The sequence below is a fragment of the Mus musculus genome, chromosome X (genome assembly GCF_000001635.26).
Source record: "Mus musculus strain C57BL/6J chromosome X, GRCm38.p6 C57BL/6J".
In the NCBI taxonomy this organism is placed as follows: Eukaryota; Metazoa; Chordata; class Mammalia; order Rodentia; family Muridae; genus Mus; species Mus musculus.
In genome coordinates this window covers 101,811,043-101,826,341 of record NC_000086.7, presented here as the reverse complement: position 1 = coordinate 101,826,341, position 15,299 = coordinate 101,811,043, and the positions used below count along the sequence as shown (strand labels likewise).

At 45.1% G+C, this 15,299-nt stretch overlaps 1 non-coding gene and 1 pseudogene across 1 annotated transcript; one reads left to right on the top strand and one right to left on the bottom strand.

The window, feature by feature from the left end:
* H3f3a-ps1 (H3.3 histone A, pseudogene 1) lies at positions 1,055–1,917 on the bottom strand (annotated as a pseudogene).
* On the top strand, positions 4,526–8,146 carry Gm3858. The gene is made up of 5 exons (XR_387012.2): positions 4,526–5,797; positions 6,416–6,602; positions 7,068–7,150; positions 7,414–7,459; positions 7,891–8,146. It is a non-coding gene; the product is annotated as a predicted gene 3858 (transcript).
* Positions 8,147–15,299: the final 7,153 nt, after the last annotated feature.

Here is a 15,299-nt window from a genome sequence, read left to right as displayed (position 1 = left end):
AAATTCTTCCAAACTGATCCAAGTACCAGCCAGTACACCTTCCTATACTTGAAGGAAAAACAGGCTGAGAAAGAAATTAGGGAAACCACAACCTTCACAATAGTCACAAATAATATAAAGTATCTTGGTGTGATTCTAACCAAACAAGTGAAAGATCTGTATAACAAGAACTTCCAAGTCTCTGAAGAAAGAATTCGAAGATCTCAGAAGATGGAAAGATCTCCCATACTCATGGATTGGCAGGATTAATATAGTCAAAATGGCTATCTTGCTGAAAGCAATCTACAGATTCAATGCAATTCCCATGAAAATTCCAACTCAATTCTTCATAGAGTTAGAAAGAGCAATTCTCAAATTCATTTGGAATAACAAAAAAAAAACCAAACAAACAAGGAGCAAAAACTATTCTCAACAATAAAAGAACTTCTGGTGGAATCACCATGCCTGACCTCAAGCTGTACTACAGAGCAATAGTGATAAAAACTACATGGTACTGGTACAGTTACAGACAGGTAGATCAATGGAATAGAATTGAAGACCCAGAAATGAATCCACACACCTATGGTCACTTGATCTTTGACAAAGGAGCTAAAACCATCCAGTCGGGAAAAAAACAGCATTTTCAACAAATGGTGCTGGTTCAACTGGCTGTCAACATGTAGAAGAATGGAAATTGATCCATTCTTATCTCCCTATACAAAGCTCAAGTCCATGCAGATCAAGGTCCTCCATATAAATCCAGATACACTGAATCTAATAGAGGAGAATGTAGGAGAAAGTCTCAAACACATGGGCACAGGGGAAATTTTCCTGAACAGAACACCAACGGTTTATGCTCTAAAATCAAGAATTGACAAATGGGACCTCATAAAACTGCAAAGCTTCTGTAAGGCAAAGGACACTGTCAATAGGACAAAACAGCAACCAACAGATTAGAAAAGGATCTTTACCAATCCTACATCCAATAGAAGACTTATATTCAATATATACAAAGAACTCAAGAAGTTAGACTTCAGAGAACCAAATAACCCTATTTTTATTTTTATTTTTATTTTTTTTTTGCTGTCAATAAGAAATTTACTTATTTTTAAAAAATCCAAATGCTGGCATTGTCCAGAAAATTTTAACAGGTTTATTTATAATTGTTATAAAGTTGAACTGTTGAAATGTGTTCACTGAAACATTTTGCTTGCATTAATGCTTTCCATCTTGCATTTATATTAAAAATTCACACACAAATGAACGTGGAGAAACGCCAATACCTGATTCTGTCCCCTATGTTTCCACTCGCAATCATATACTTAGGTACCTTTGACCCCATGGAAAAAATATCTAACATTCAGAACTACTGATAACAGGAAGAAGAGGAAAAAAAAATTTTTTTGAGAATGAAATGTTTCCCCTCATAGTGGACTCTTAAGCACGTTCTCTGCGTATGCGGCATGCTAGCTGGATATCTTTTGGCATAATTGTTACACGTTTGGCATGGATAGCACACAGATTGGTATCTTCAAAAAGACCAACCAGATAGGCCTCACTTGCCTCCTGCAAAGCACCAATAGCTGCACTCTGGAAGCGCAGATCTGTTTTGAAGTCCTGAGCAATTTCTCGCACCAGACGCTGAAAGGGAAGCTTGCGGATCAGAAGTTCAGTGGACTTCTGATAGCGTCTGATTTCACGGAGTGCCACAGTACCAGGCCTGTAACGATGAGGTTTCTTCACCCCTCCAGTAGAGGGCGCACTCTTGCGAGCGGCTTTTGTAGCCAGTTTTTTCCTGGGTGCTTTACCACCGGTGGATTTGTGGGCAGTCTGCTTTGTACGAGCCATGGTATGGACACCTCCTTACTTACCCCCCTTCTCCTTCGGCTGGAGCTCGGCAAGCGAGAGGCGGCGCTGGCGTTGGAGAGCGGTGGCGGCCATAACCCTATTTTTAAAATGGGGAACACAGCTAAACAGTAAATTCTCAAATGAGGAAACTCAAAGAGCTGAGAAGCACCTAAAGAAATGTGCAATATCCTTAGTATCAGGGAAATGCAAATCAAAACGACCCTGAAATTCCATCTCACACCAGTCAGAATGGCTAAAATCAAAAACTCAGGTGACAGCAGGTGCTGGCAAGGATGTGGAGAAAGAGGAACACTCCTCCATTGCTGGTGGGATTGCAAGCTGGTACAACCAATGTGGAAATCAGTTTGGAGTTTCCTCAGAAAATTGGACATAGTTCGACTAGAAGATCCAGCAATACCACTCCTGGGCATATACCCAGAAGATACTCCAACATGTACTAAGGACACATGCTTCACTATGTTCATAGCCTCCATATTTATAATAGCCAGAAGCTGGAAAGAACCCAGATGCCCCTCAACAGAGGAATGGATATAGAAAATGTGGCACATTTACACAATGGAGTACTACTCAGCTATTAAAACAATGACTTCATGAAATTCACAGGCAAATGGATGGAACTTGAAAATATCTTGAGTGAGGTAACTCAGTCACAAAGGAACAAACACAGTATGTACTCACTGATAAGTGGATATTAGCCCAAGAGTTCGGAATACCCAAGATTCAATTCACAGACCTAAAAAGAAGGAAAGCCTAAGAAGAAGGAAGACCAAGATGCTTCAGTGCTTCTTAGAAAGGTGAACAAAATACTCACAGGAGGAAATATGGAGACAAAGTGTGGAGCAGAAACTGAAGGAAAGGCCGTTTCAGAGACTGCCCCACCTGGGGATCCACCCCATATACAGCCACCAAACCGGGACATTATTGTGGATGCTGGGAAATGCTTGCTGATGGAAGGCTGATATGGCTGTCTCCTGAGAGGCTCTGGTAGAGCCTGACAAATACAGAGGCAGAAGCTCAAAGCCAACCATTGGACTGAGCTCAGAGGTCCCCAATGGAGGAGTTGGAGAAGTGACTAAAGGAGCTGAAGGGGGTTGAAGTCCCATGGAGGGAAGGAACAGTGTCAACAGGCCAGACCGCCCCTCCACTCCCAGAGCTCCCGGGAACTGGACCACCAAACAAAGAATACACATGGAGGGACCCATGGCTCCAGCCACATATGTGGCAAAGGATGGCCTAGTCCGGCATCATGGAAGGAGAGGCTCTTGAGCCTGAGGGGGTACGATGTCCCAGTGTAGGGGAATACCAGAGCAGGAAGATGGGAGTGAGTGTGTGGGGGAGCACTTTCATAGAGACACGGGGAGGAGGGGGCTTCTGAGGGGGGAGACATGGAAAGGGGAAAACATTTGAAATGTTTTATTGAATTTATTTATATTTAAAGCATTTGAAATGTTTTATTGAATTTATTTATAGAAAGAAAGAAAGGAAGGAAGAAAGAAAGAAAGAGAGAGAGAGAGAGAGAGAGAGAGAGAGAGAGAAAGGGAGGGAGGGAGAGAGAGAGAGAGAGAGCAAGCAAGCAGCAATAAGTAGTTACCGAAACCTAAGAGATGTCTTGACATGGATGTAAGTTTTATCTGAGTGCTTAGAAAATTGTAAGGCATCTAGTGAATGTGATGTGATTTGTGTTCCTCTGATCCTGCTAACTTACCCACCCAAGGCACTGCCCTCTTCTAGCTTCGCCTCCCACCTCAGAAGAGGGCAGACTACAAGCTTGAGCCTCACCTACCCGTTAAAGCTGTTTTGTGTTTGCAAACCTGGTATGTGAACACTGACTTCAGTTTGAAGCTTCACAATCAGTGACACTAAATGTTTTGGTTCTATACCAAGGAGATTCCCTCCTCACTGTCTTAACTCGGGGTGAGGGTGGGATGGGGTCTGGTAGAAGTGGGAAAATTGCAACCTCCCAACACAGTGTTATGGGTACATGGCTGCTTACAATCATAGTTGCCATCTCTGTAGCCTGTGGCTCACAATCTTCTATGTTTCTGCCCCTTCTTCGGAGCACTGATCAGTGGCCATGGGCTTCTCTGCCCAATGTCCTGTTGAGCAGGAGGTCTGTCTATGGAACAAAGGTTCCCAAACCCTTTCTATGTTGAATGCTCCACAGGTGTCATGACACTGAATCTTCACAAGTCCGTGGCCTATGTGTGGTTATTTTCTCCACTTTGCACTTTTACATGGGGAAGAGTCTCAGAGGGTGCAGGTCTCCTTCCATGGTAGGTGTCTGGCCAGAGGAGGCAGACTGAACCACAACCTCAAGGTTCCACCCACATAACCACACCTCCCACCCAATCCCATTTCCTCACACCCCCAATGCCCCCACACCCATCCATAGGCTTAGACTAGCCAGGATAAGAATTCCAAACAACCAAGAATCCTTATTCTTATTGGCTAGGGTCTGTAAGATGGCCCAACAAGGATCGATCTGATTGGTTGAGGATAGGCCAATGAGAAGGCCACATGAGGACACCAAGGCACTAGAAGGTTCTCCTTGTTTGTGTTTAGAGCTAGTGTGGGTGGTGTCTATAGTGACGGTATCTCTGAAGGCCCAGCTAGTCTAGGTGAGACTAGGGTATCCCTTGAACCTACAGGCCAGACCATGTAGACTAGCACTGAAAATATGAGCTGCAATAAGGAGGGGGCAGTTGAAGAAGTAAGTTTAGACCCTGAGGATGGGGAAGCTACTAACACCTGTTTGGATGGCCCCTGCTCACTGCAGGATCTCAACCTGGACCCTGATATGGGATCTCACATAAGTGAGAATGAGGTCAAGACTGAGGACAACTCTGAGTTTGACTCAGGGTCCAAGCTACAGGCACTAGAATCGGGAATGGTGGACCTCCAGGATCACGGAGAGCAGCCCGTCTCGTCAGCCAGAGACGAAGGGGATCTTATGGACTGCTTGCCTCCTGACAGTAACAAGGTTGAGGATAAGGTGCAACAGCCAACCGACCAAATGAGCCAGGATGTTAGAAGCCACTCATCCCCAAAAAGCTGTGCCACCCAACAGTCTACTACTTGGGCAGATACAGTGGCAGACTGCAGCAGAAGAAACAGGCTGGGCAAGAGGTTGGGAGATGTAAAGCAGGCTTCTATGGCCCCAGTCCAACACTGTGGGCCCAAAGGAGGCAGGGCCTGCAGGACAAAAAAGAAAAAGAAAGTCATCAAGAGTAAGAAAACAATCCCTGAGGATATCCAAGACCCAGCGTCTGACCCCGACTCATCATCAGATGAATATAATGAGATGCATGTGATGAGGGTGACCATTTGCTTCAAGAATGGAGGACATATCATAACTGGCAATGCTATGGCTCCTGAAGACAAAACCAGAAAAAGAAATGTCCAACTCAGGGGCAATTTTCATCATATGACTGGCTCTCTGCGTATGTCTGCTCCCAAGGGCCATATGTTGGGCATAGGAAAGCTAGGGGCCTCTTGTTCTAACAGAAAAGCATCTGTGTTCAGAGGCAAGGAACAGAGTAGGCCTCCTTACCCAGGAGCTGCTGTGGGTGTGCTGAGGAAGGCCAGTCCTAAAAAGAAATCAGCCCAGGAGAAGAAACCCCTACAGGATATCCCAAGAGCCACTGGGCGAAGACCTGTCCCACTGTGGGGGCAGAGACCCAAGGCAGCTCCTGTGGAAGTACCCACCTTTCCTCCAATAAACAGCGTCCCTACACTTGAGAGTTCTAAGAAGCATGACACAACACCCCTAGAGGCCACCGAATTTACACATGGTACATCCAGAAAGAGAGCAGTAGCAAAGAATACAAGGGAAACCCTGCCAGTGGCCAGAGAAGACAGGGGCCTTGAGTGTAAAGACACCATGAAGAATTCGACAGTGATGACCCAAACATCAGAGTCCTCCAAGGTTAAGGAAATTGACCATGCCCAAGTAAGTAGACTAACCTTCTTCCTCCTCTCACCCTGGCCTTTCCCTCCCCAGCATATACATTTTCACTGCTGCCCCTGCCCCTGCCCCTGCCCCTGCCCCTGCCCCTGCCCCTGCCCCTGCCCCTGCCCCTGCCCATGCCCATGCCTTGGCTTGGGAAGTTGTCAGTGGACACTCATCCTGATTAGGATGTCTAGTGTGGAGTCCTGGTGGTAAGTAAGGGTGGATATCAAGGGAGCCTCAGTTAGGGGTTGCTTCCTGTTCCCTTCCCTGTGCATTTCCTCTCTCTAACCAGGTCTGGGGAGGGAAATGTGTCTGGCTGTCAGTTTGGGTGGTTGCTGTCCAGAGAGCCCCTACAGTGTGGGCTGAACAACTTGAGCATGTAGCCAGTCCTGAGGGCCTCCTGGCTCCTCCCTGGCTCCTCCCCAAGGAAGCCAGGCCAGGACCTGAGGCTTTTCAGTGTCTGTGGGCTCCTTCCTGGCTGAGCTCTGCCTCCTGAGCTGAGGGTGACTGAGGACAGGAGGTGCAGAAGGGATGAGCCTCCCAAGCCTCCATTTTGTTACCCCCTTTCCCTCAGCCCCTCAACAACATATACTCAGTGATAAGTATTTTGTGTGTGAGGTTCCACCACACAGGGCAGAGCAGCCTTCCGTGTGCATGCATCGTGGAGAAATGAGCAGTGGAGACTCCAACACCAGAGCCCCTCAAGTTCCAGCAGATTCCCAGCTTGTGGCCCCGAGCCAGGGAGGCACCGGCACCAGCCCCAGCCCCAGCCCCAGCCCCAGCCCCAGAGCATCTGCACCCCATGGTGAGTCTTTGGGGTTTGAGAGCAGTGGGGGAGAGGAGAGACACTTCAGGTTCTGTCGCTGGGGATTTGGAGCCTTGTTTCTGGCCTTCCCTCTCTAGGCACAGCCCACAGGAGACTGGGCATAGGCAGGCCATGTTCTCAAAAAGTGGGATTGTGCTTTAAACAGTGGGACAACTCTTAACTCTTAGAAGCTGACTTACAGCACCCAAATCCTTTTCTGGTGCTGGGCTCCTCTCAGGTCCTGGCTGTGGGTATGGCCCTACTAATGCCAACCCAGGGCCAAATTGCTAGGGCCCACAGAGCCTCCTTCTCTGGCCAACAGGAAAGCCAGAGCTAGGTGGAGCTGAGGAACCAAGAAATACAAGTTGCTTCCAGCAGAGGGTGATATTGCCTCATTTTAGACCTCCCCAGACCCTTCCCACCTGGATCCCAGGCCTGGGTGCTGCATACTGTGTTCTCTTTCAGGTGACCAAGATCGATCTGTGGTTCCCCCACTCCCTGTTGGGGAGAAGCAGCATCAAGCACCAGGGATACTGGGATGTCAGCAGGTAAAGCTTCCTTAGCTCCTAGAAATGACAGCCCTAGATAGATAATAAGCCGAGTGCCCAAACTAGCTTTGCTCCTGTGCCCACTCACTCCCCACACTCCAAAGAGAGAGGGTACCTCCTTTTTGCTCAGGATTCTGAGTTAGTCTTGCCACAGGACTGTGGGGGTGGGATCTATAAGGACGGGGAAGAATGTAAATGGAGCAGAGAGGAGGCCAAGACATTGAATGCTAATCTTTTTCCCCCTCCTTTGTCTTCTGGGTTAGTGTACTTTGCTTGAGAAAGAAGCATGCAGGCTGAGAAAACAACTAGGTACAGCTGACCTTGGGCAGGGATGGGTGAGGGCAGGGGCAGAGGGAGGTATTCGGGTACTGGGACCTAGGGAAGACTAGCCTACCTGTGGGAAGGCAATGCCAAGCAAGTCAGACCATGAGTCCTCTGTACATTGACAGTTAGGGCATGCACCAAGAACTGTGTATGTCTGCTCTCCCACATGCTCTGCCAAGTGCCTGCCCACACTGTTGTCCTGTAGAGGACATTTCCACATGGAGTTCAGTAATGGGTGGAGGCATCAATTCCAGGGCTTTTTGGAAATGGGCTGAGAGGCAAATTGCTGGTTAGGGATTCTCTGTGGTTAGAAGTGGGAAGGGTGGTTGAATCCTCTGTGTGTGTGTGTGTGTGTGTGTGTGTGTGTGTGTGTGTGTGTGTGTCTGGAATACCCATTTGTGCCTCCTGTGTTTCAGCGGTCATTCGGGCCCTCAACAAAAGGTTCCAGAATCTTTGAAGCGAATGTTCTGCTATCCACAGTCCTTTCCACGGAAACCTGGGCCTGGCCTGACTATTCTGCCTGAATGCTTGGACCCAGAATCCCTTAAGGAGAGGACAGACTACTCCGACCCAGGATCCCAAAGCTGTCCCTGCTTATTCCTTTTCCTTATTCTACAGCCAGAGCCACCTTTATGCCCCTGTTTTTGCCCCATGTGTCCCGGTAACAGATATTGCACGTAAAAGTAGTTTCCCTGTGTTTTGTTCTTTCTGCTTTTGTGGAAGCTGGGGTACAGAAATGGATGGGGAACTGTTCCTTTAACCTGGGCTAAGCACTTCTGCTTCTGAGCAGGTGCCTTGCACTCAAGTTTAGCCCTGTGCACTGGGTTTGGATTCTGTGAGGTGAGGCCTGGCCCACCCAACATTTCCACCCTTCCACACTGTCTCTGTCCCTTCCCTGACTGCTCTCCTTCTCTGGGACAGTCATAGGACCCATTTTTGCCTGCTGTTCCTTGAATTCAACAGGAACTTCTGAGCCCTTACTTAGGACTAAAAGGGGTGTCTTATCTTATGGATCATTTCAGCAGACATTAAGGTATCATTTGGATTGATCTTATCTCTTCCCTGGGCTCCATCCTTTCTGGCTCATCCTCTCTTAGCATCACACTAGGGGAGGACCCAACATTTGCACATTATTCTTAGGCTGCTGCATAGTTTCCATATCCTCTGATTATCCCTGATCCAAAATCACCCTGGTGGGCAGAGGAGCACAACAGAGCTGGAGGAACGCACTATGGGGACATGGGTTGGAGGGAAACAAGTTCACCTGTTCACCTCTGGAGCTGAAGATGGTGGTGGGAGTCTGTAAGTGGCTCCACTGAGCCAACCTGGAGGGACTGCTCACTAGCAGCTTAATGGAGGGTCAGGGACCAGAGCCACCACATCCTCTCATCCTGACCAGCCAACTGCCTTTCTCCTGCTCTCATTGATTGCTAAGACGATGCATCCACTCATGCAACGATGGCAGCCGCATGCAGCTTTTGACTTCCTGTGTGGTACAAGTTTTTCTGGAGGTGATACTTATCCCCAGGTCTGCCACTTGAGGTCACAGGACCTCTACCTGAGCCCCATGTTCTGAAGTTACCATCACAGACAGTTGGGAGGTTTTTGTGCCTTGAGCCAGGTCCCAAAACCAGGCAAGACCAACACCAGGAGAGGGAGACCATGCCTGACACTGCCTGAATGGCCCAGAGACCTAGGATAGAAACAAACATGACTGGAAAAGAAATAGTCAATAAAATGATTCCTAATTATATTCTGCTATACGCATAGATTAATGACGAACCCAACCGTCATCAGAGAGGCTTTATCACAGTCAAACTTTAGGTTGGGCTCCAGGAACTGCACAGAAGAGGGACAGGCAGCGGGGAGGAAGGATTATAGGAATCAGAGAGGCTGAGGATATCTGGAGAACACAGCCCACAGAACCAACTAAGTTCATAGGGACTCATAGACACTGAAGTAACAATCAGGGAAGCTGCATGAATCTGAGCTAGATCATCTGCCTGTATGTTGTATAGCTTGGTGTCCTTGTGTAACACCTAACAGTGGGAGTGGGGCTGTCTCTGACTGTTTTGCCTGTTCTTGGGTCCTTTTCCTCCTACCGTCTTATTCTAACGGATATTGAATATTATTTCAAGGTGTTTTATAGATGTTATTCTATCTCTCAGTATAGTTAACATGGAAGGAAGGGTGTGACACACACACAGTGAAAACCTGTGTGACATTGAAGCTGCTTGTGGAGCCAAAGAACTACTTGATATTTTCTAGCCACAAGACAGCAGATTTAAGGGCATCTAATCTTTAAAGGTTTTGTTGTTTGTTTGTTTGTTTGTTTGTTTGTTTAGACAGGGTGTTACTATTTACTTTGGCTGTCTTGGAACTCAATATGTAGACCAGGCTGGCCCCAACCTCACAGCCACCTGTCTCTGCCTCCCAAATGCTATAATTGAAGCTGTGGGCCACCATACTCAGCCCTCTTTTAAAGATTTATTGTTCAGTATGGTGGTTTGATTGAAAATGGCCCCCACAGGCTCACAAGCAGTGGTACTATTGGGAGGTGTGGCTTTGTTGGAGTAGGTGTGGCCTTGTTGGAGGAAGTATGTCACTGGTGGAGGGAGGCTTTAAGGTTTTAGAAGCACCAGCCAGGCCCACTGTCACTCATTCTTCCTGCTACCTGCTGATCCAGATGTAGAACTCTAAGCTACCTCTCCAGCACATTGCAGCCTGTATGCTGCCATGATCCTGCCATGATGATAATGGACTAAATATCTGAATTGTAAGCCAGTCTTAATTAAATTCTTTCCTTTATAAGAGTTGCCTTAGTCATGGTATCTCCTCACAGCAATAGAAATCCTAATTAAGACAATCAGTATGGGTTTGTTTTTGTAACTCACTAACAGTATTTTAAAGATAGGAATTTATAGTTATTGCAGTTTGAATAGGCCCACTGCTGTGTGGCAGCATTGCAACAATGGCTATGGCAGATATAATAGTGACAATCATCATTCCAATGACTTTTTGTACATATATATCCAAGGGCATAATTACATTATTATTATAAAGTAGATCCCCCATGACATGGGTGAGCCAGATTAACAAGAATCTAGGCAGGGACTTGCTGCCTAAGAATTAATATAGAAGAAATTTTCAACTTTGTGACATTGTGTTGAGTTAGGCAAGGTGTGAGTCATCTAAGGGACAGAGTCACAGTATAATGAGAAGTTTGGTAAGTGGGGTGAGAATTAGAAGTGACAGCTAGAATATAAGGTTTGGAAGTATAGATCATAACATGAGTCTCACTTTTGTTCCCATAGCCAGCTGTGCCCCCATTTTAGAGGGCTAGTACGTTCCCTTCTCTAGCAACCTAGGAAAAAGAGGAAGTGTCAAACACCAGGGCAGATTTGAGTAGAATAGTAGAAAGGTTTTGTGGGGATGGTGCATAGGTCCAGCAAACCCTGGCTCCCAATGTAGCATGTTAAGGCATGGCATACTCCCGTGATTTAACACTAGAAGGAATCAAATTTAGATTACCAGGCTGCCAATTTTCTAACACTTTTTGTTTGTTTGTTCTTTTGTTTTTCAAGACAGGCTTTCTCTGTGTAGCCCTGGCTATCCTAGAACTTACTCTATAGACCATGCTGTCCTTGAACTAAGAGATTTGCTTGTCTCTGCCTCTGCTTCTGTCTCTGCTTCTGCCTCCTTAGTGCTGGGATTAAAGGTGTGTGCCACCACCACCTGGCTCTAACACTTCTTCAGGTAATATTTCTTATTCATAGTTAGGTGAGTACAAATATCCAAAACAGGAATAGGATAAGAGTGCTCTTTTAGGATTGAGTGAAGGCATTTAGGCTTTGTTTTTATGGAACTGGGGTAACCAGGGAACCTAATTGCCTGACTAAAGTATAGATGGATTATATCTATCATCTGGTCTTAGGATTTATTTTGATATAGGAGATTCATATTCCATTGTGGTTACCCATAAGTGCAAAACAGACTTGATATGGTAGGAAGACACATAGGGACATCTGTAGAGTAAAATATACCTATTTTTTTCCCAAGGGAACCCATGGAATTTGTTTAGAGGAACCTGTAAATAATCTTGTAACTGGATAAGGGGGCCATATGGAAAAAGATAGTATTTCCAGTGGCCACTGTGTTTAGCAGAGTTTCAAGTTCAGGCTAGATCATTGGTCTAATATTGGGCCTGTCATATGTGATTGTCCTCTGAGATGAGCAAGTGTCATTTGGAGACATTCAGCTATGTCCCCTTGCACAAGATCACCCCAGCTGTGCTTCTTGACAGTTTGTCCCCCAACCCAGTATCCAACTGTTCCCTACAAATTGATAACTCCAAACATGGCCTGGAGGAGGGGACAGTGTATACAAAGGCCAGGGCTTCATTTTTGTGGCTATGGGAAAGCCCTCATTCTTTCTGGGTTAGCCTTTAGGTGAAGAGTACCCACACCACCTTAAGTAACCTCTCACATATGCTCTGAAAGGAAGCCTAATAACCCATTGCCTCCTGTTATTGTTATTCTTCTATTGCTTTCATAATATGCTAAGACCAAGGCAACATAAAGAAGAAAGGATCCATTTGGGGCTTACTATTTCAGAGAGGTGCAGTCCATGATTGTTGGAACAAAGGCATGAGGGCTAGAAGAGCTGAGAGTTTACATTTTGATGCACATGTAGCAGGCAGAGAGAGAAAATGACAAACTAAAAATGATTTGAGTCTTTTGAAACCTCAAAGTCTGCCCCCAGGGACATACTTCCTCCCAATCTTTCCCAAATAGTTCCACCAACTGAGGACCAAGGACTCAAACATATGAGCATTTTGGAGCCATTGTCACTCAAACCACCACAGTTCCCCCAGAGTGAACATGGGGGAATCGAGCCTTAGTTTGCTGTTGGGGCCTTTGAAGGAGGAGTAGACTTTACTTACTTCTCCCCTGGGAAGGGATTTTAGCCATAGGGCCCCAGTATCTGTGTAAAGCTAAAGCAAGAGGAGACAGGAAAGTAAAGAGAGTTCAGTGGATTACCTTATGGAATTGAGAGAGGTTGTAGCAATCGTAGCAAAAAAAAAAAAAAAAAAAAGATCTTTCCAGGATTTTTTTCAGACCCACTGTTCTGAAATTTCTGATACACTGATCAGGTTTTGGACACTTGTCCATATCAATAGCGGGTAGGAGGCTGAAGTTATTGGTAGTATTCACATCATCTTGCAGAAGTAAATCCCTGGCAATGGAGTTTTCAACATGAGGTTGAAGTTCAGGAGAGGGCCTGGGTCCCTCTTCTGTTGTTCAGTTGTTGTCTTCTGGGGCCACCTCATTGTACAGCTTTATGAGTAATGCTGGGATCCAGGGAGGGTCTGGAGGAGAAAGCATAGATGTGGAGCCTTGGCCCCAATAATGAAGGGAACAGGACCCAGCCATTGGTTGGGCCCTTGAGAAATTTTATATAAAATCACAGGTTGGGGTAAAAACTTCTTGCTTCTTGTGATGTTGCTTCTTGCTTTTTTCTTCAGGTGTTGGGAAGGCATGAGGTGGAATTAAGAGGAACAGTTTTAAAAGTCTTAAGTATAAATTGTTTTGGCAACTTGCTCCTGAACAGTTGATACTTTACCCCCTTTTTTGTTTATGTATTTGATTCTTGAGTAATAAATCAAATTAATTAGTTCAATTAAGGCTTATACTTGGGAGTTATAGAGAATTCCACAAGTGATATGAATTTCCCAATGCTGACAGGAAATGATAAATGTTTTAGATACATAATCAGGATCACTGTCTGTTTTCATCTATTTTGGGACTCCCATTATAGAGAAAACAGTCAGTATGTATCTGCAAACAGCTCAAGCAGACTCATGTGTTTGAGCAGCTGGAGCAGGCTCCTGTGTTTTGAAACACTGAGCAGTAGTTTAAATAAAGCCTGAGAGGGAATCAACACAAACATGAGCAGATTTAAAATTACCAAAGGCATGTATGCAAGTCACCTCCGTTTGTCAAAGATCATTAGGATGAAGAGCATGGGGGTTAACTCCTTGGGATGGTAGGACCCAGCAACTGGCAGTTGGTCAGTGACTGGACAGTTTGTTGAGTTTGTACCCTTGATTACTGGGATTGTTTTGGTAAAGCTTCAGCTCCTTCACGAAAAAAAGGAATGAGAAGCAGTAGCCTCTTGAAAAAAGGACACGACAAGGTGGTTAGTATGATGATTTCTTTCTGTGATGGGGCCAGGTAATTCTGGGTGAACTCAAATGTGCCAAATAAAAACAGAATGAGGAGGCTTTGAATGGAGGTAAATACTGATAACATGAAAGGCTCTGAAGCATGCTCCAGGAAGGCTTGAAACAATGGTTGGTGGCCTGAGCCACATAGTGAGAATCAGTTAGTAAATCAAAGGATCAAATCTGGGAATTATTTAAAGGCAGAAAAGACAACCAGAAGTTCTCTGGGGTAATGGTTGCTTCACAGATGATAAGAGAGTGTCATATTCCAACAGCATCTCAGTTTCTTTGCCTGATCTACTGGCTCTAACTAAAAAAGATAGCACATTACAAATAGGACATGTACTTATGGAGGGGGTGGAAGACCTATATGGTAAGGAATAGAATTGCACAGAATCTTTAAAGGAGGGAGGCAAAAGGAGATTAAAATCCAACAATACCAAAACACCTTGTTAGAAAGAGGTCCCTGTAGATTTGTGGGGGAATCTCTTTACTGCTCTTATTACATCTAATTATATATCTTTAATTATAGATGAGTTTAATTTTGAATTGCTCTTAGTAGTAATGCAGTCTCTCATTGTTTGAGGGTTAAGAATAGAGCTGGGTGGCTTGCTACAGGACGGAGTCAGAGTCTATATAAAACCAAGCTGTGTTCCTGCTGAGGAACTGCAGCGGTCCAACCAGTGGATTCCAAGCTAGAAATGAAAGTAAAAGAGCCTGCTTTACTCATTCTCTGGGCTCTCATAATTGGGTTGTATTTGTCATCGCTGCTAGATTGATGTTGACTGGCCCAAAAATTCTTTTTACATATTGGGCATATTTTAGAAAGGATTTTATTATACTGGGGTTGATTAGCAAGTTTTTGTTTACATTGTTTTGGGAAGTGACCTCTCCTTCCACAAAAATACACATATGACGAACATGGAGAGATTAAGAGATTGTGCCGTGCTCAGTCCTAAGTTGAATGTTTATATCATATACCTCTCCTTCCAAAGCTCATAGATTATTGTAGAAAAGGGTGTGGGAAGATTATCAGATCCAAGGCAGTGGGTGACTTCAAGGAAATTGTATTTTCTGGATACAACAAGGAAGCTGCATATATGAACTCACAGCAATTTAGACAGCATACACATAACCTACATGAGTACAAGCCCAACAAAACCCGGGATGGGGAAGGAAGGTGAACTTGAATTCCTACACCTACCTAAGGAGATATTGGCAATTGATAGCTGCTGGGGAAAGGAGTGTTGATTTTCTTTAAAGGTATGGCCCCTGGTAAGTCAGCCATGCTCCAGTGGAAGGCCATATATCCAAGAATACATGAGGAGCACAAACTGTACTCAATGTTTTTGGAGGGGTTTTGTTGTTGTTGTTGTTGTTGTTTGTTTGTTTGTTTTAAAGAGAACACAAGGTTGGGTGGATAGAGAAGAAGTGGACCTGAGAGAAATAGAATGGGTAACTATGATCAAAACATATTGTATTAAATTCCCAAAGAATTAACTTAAACAAAAAGAAAAACTGAGCAACCCTTGGCCAAACTAACCAAAAGAAAAAGAAGGTTCAGATAAATAAAATTAGAAATGAAAAGTGAAACACTATAAC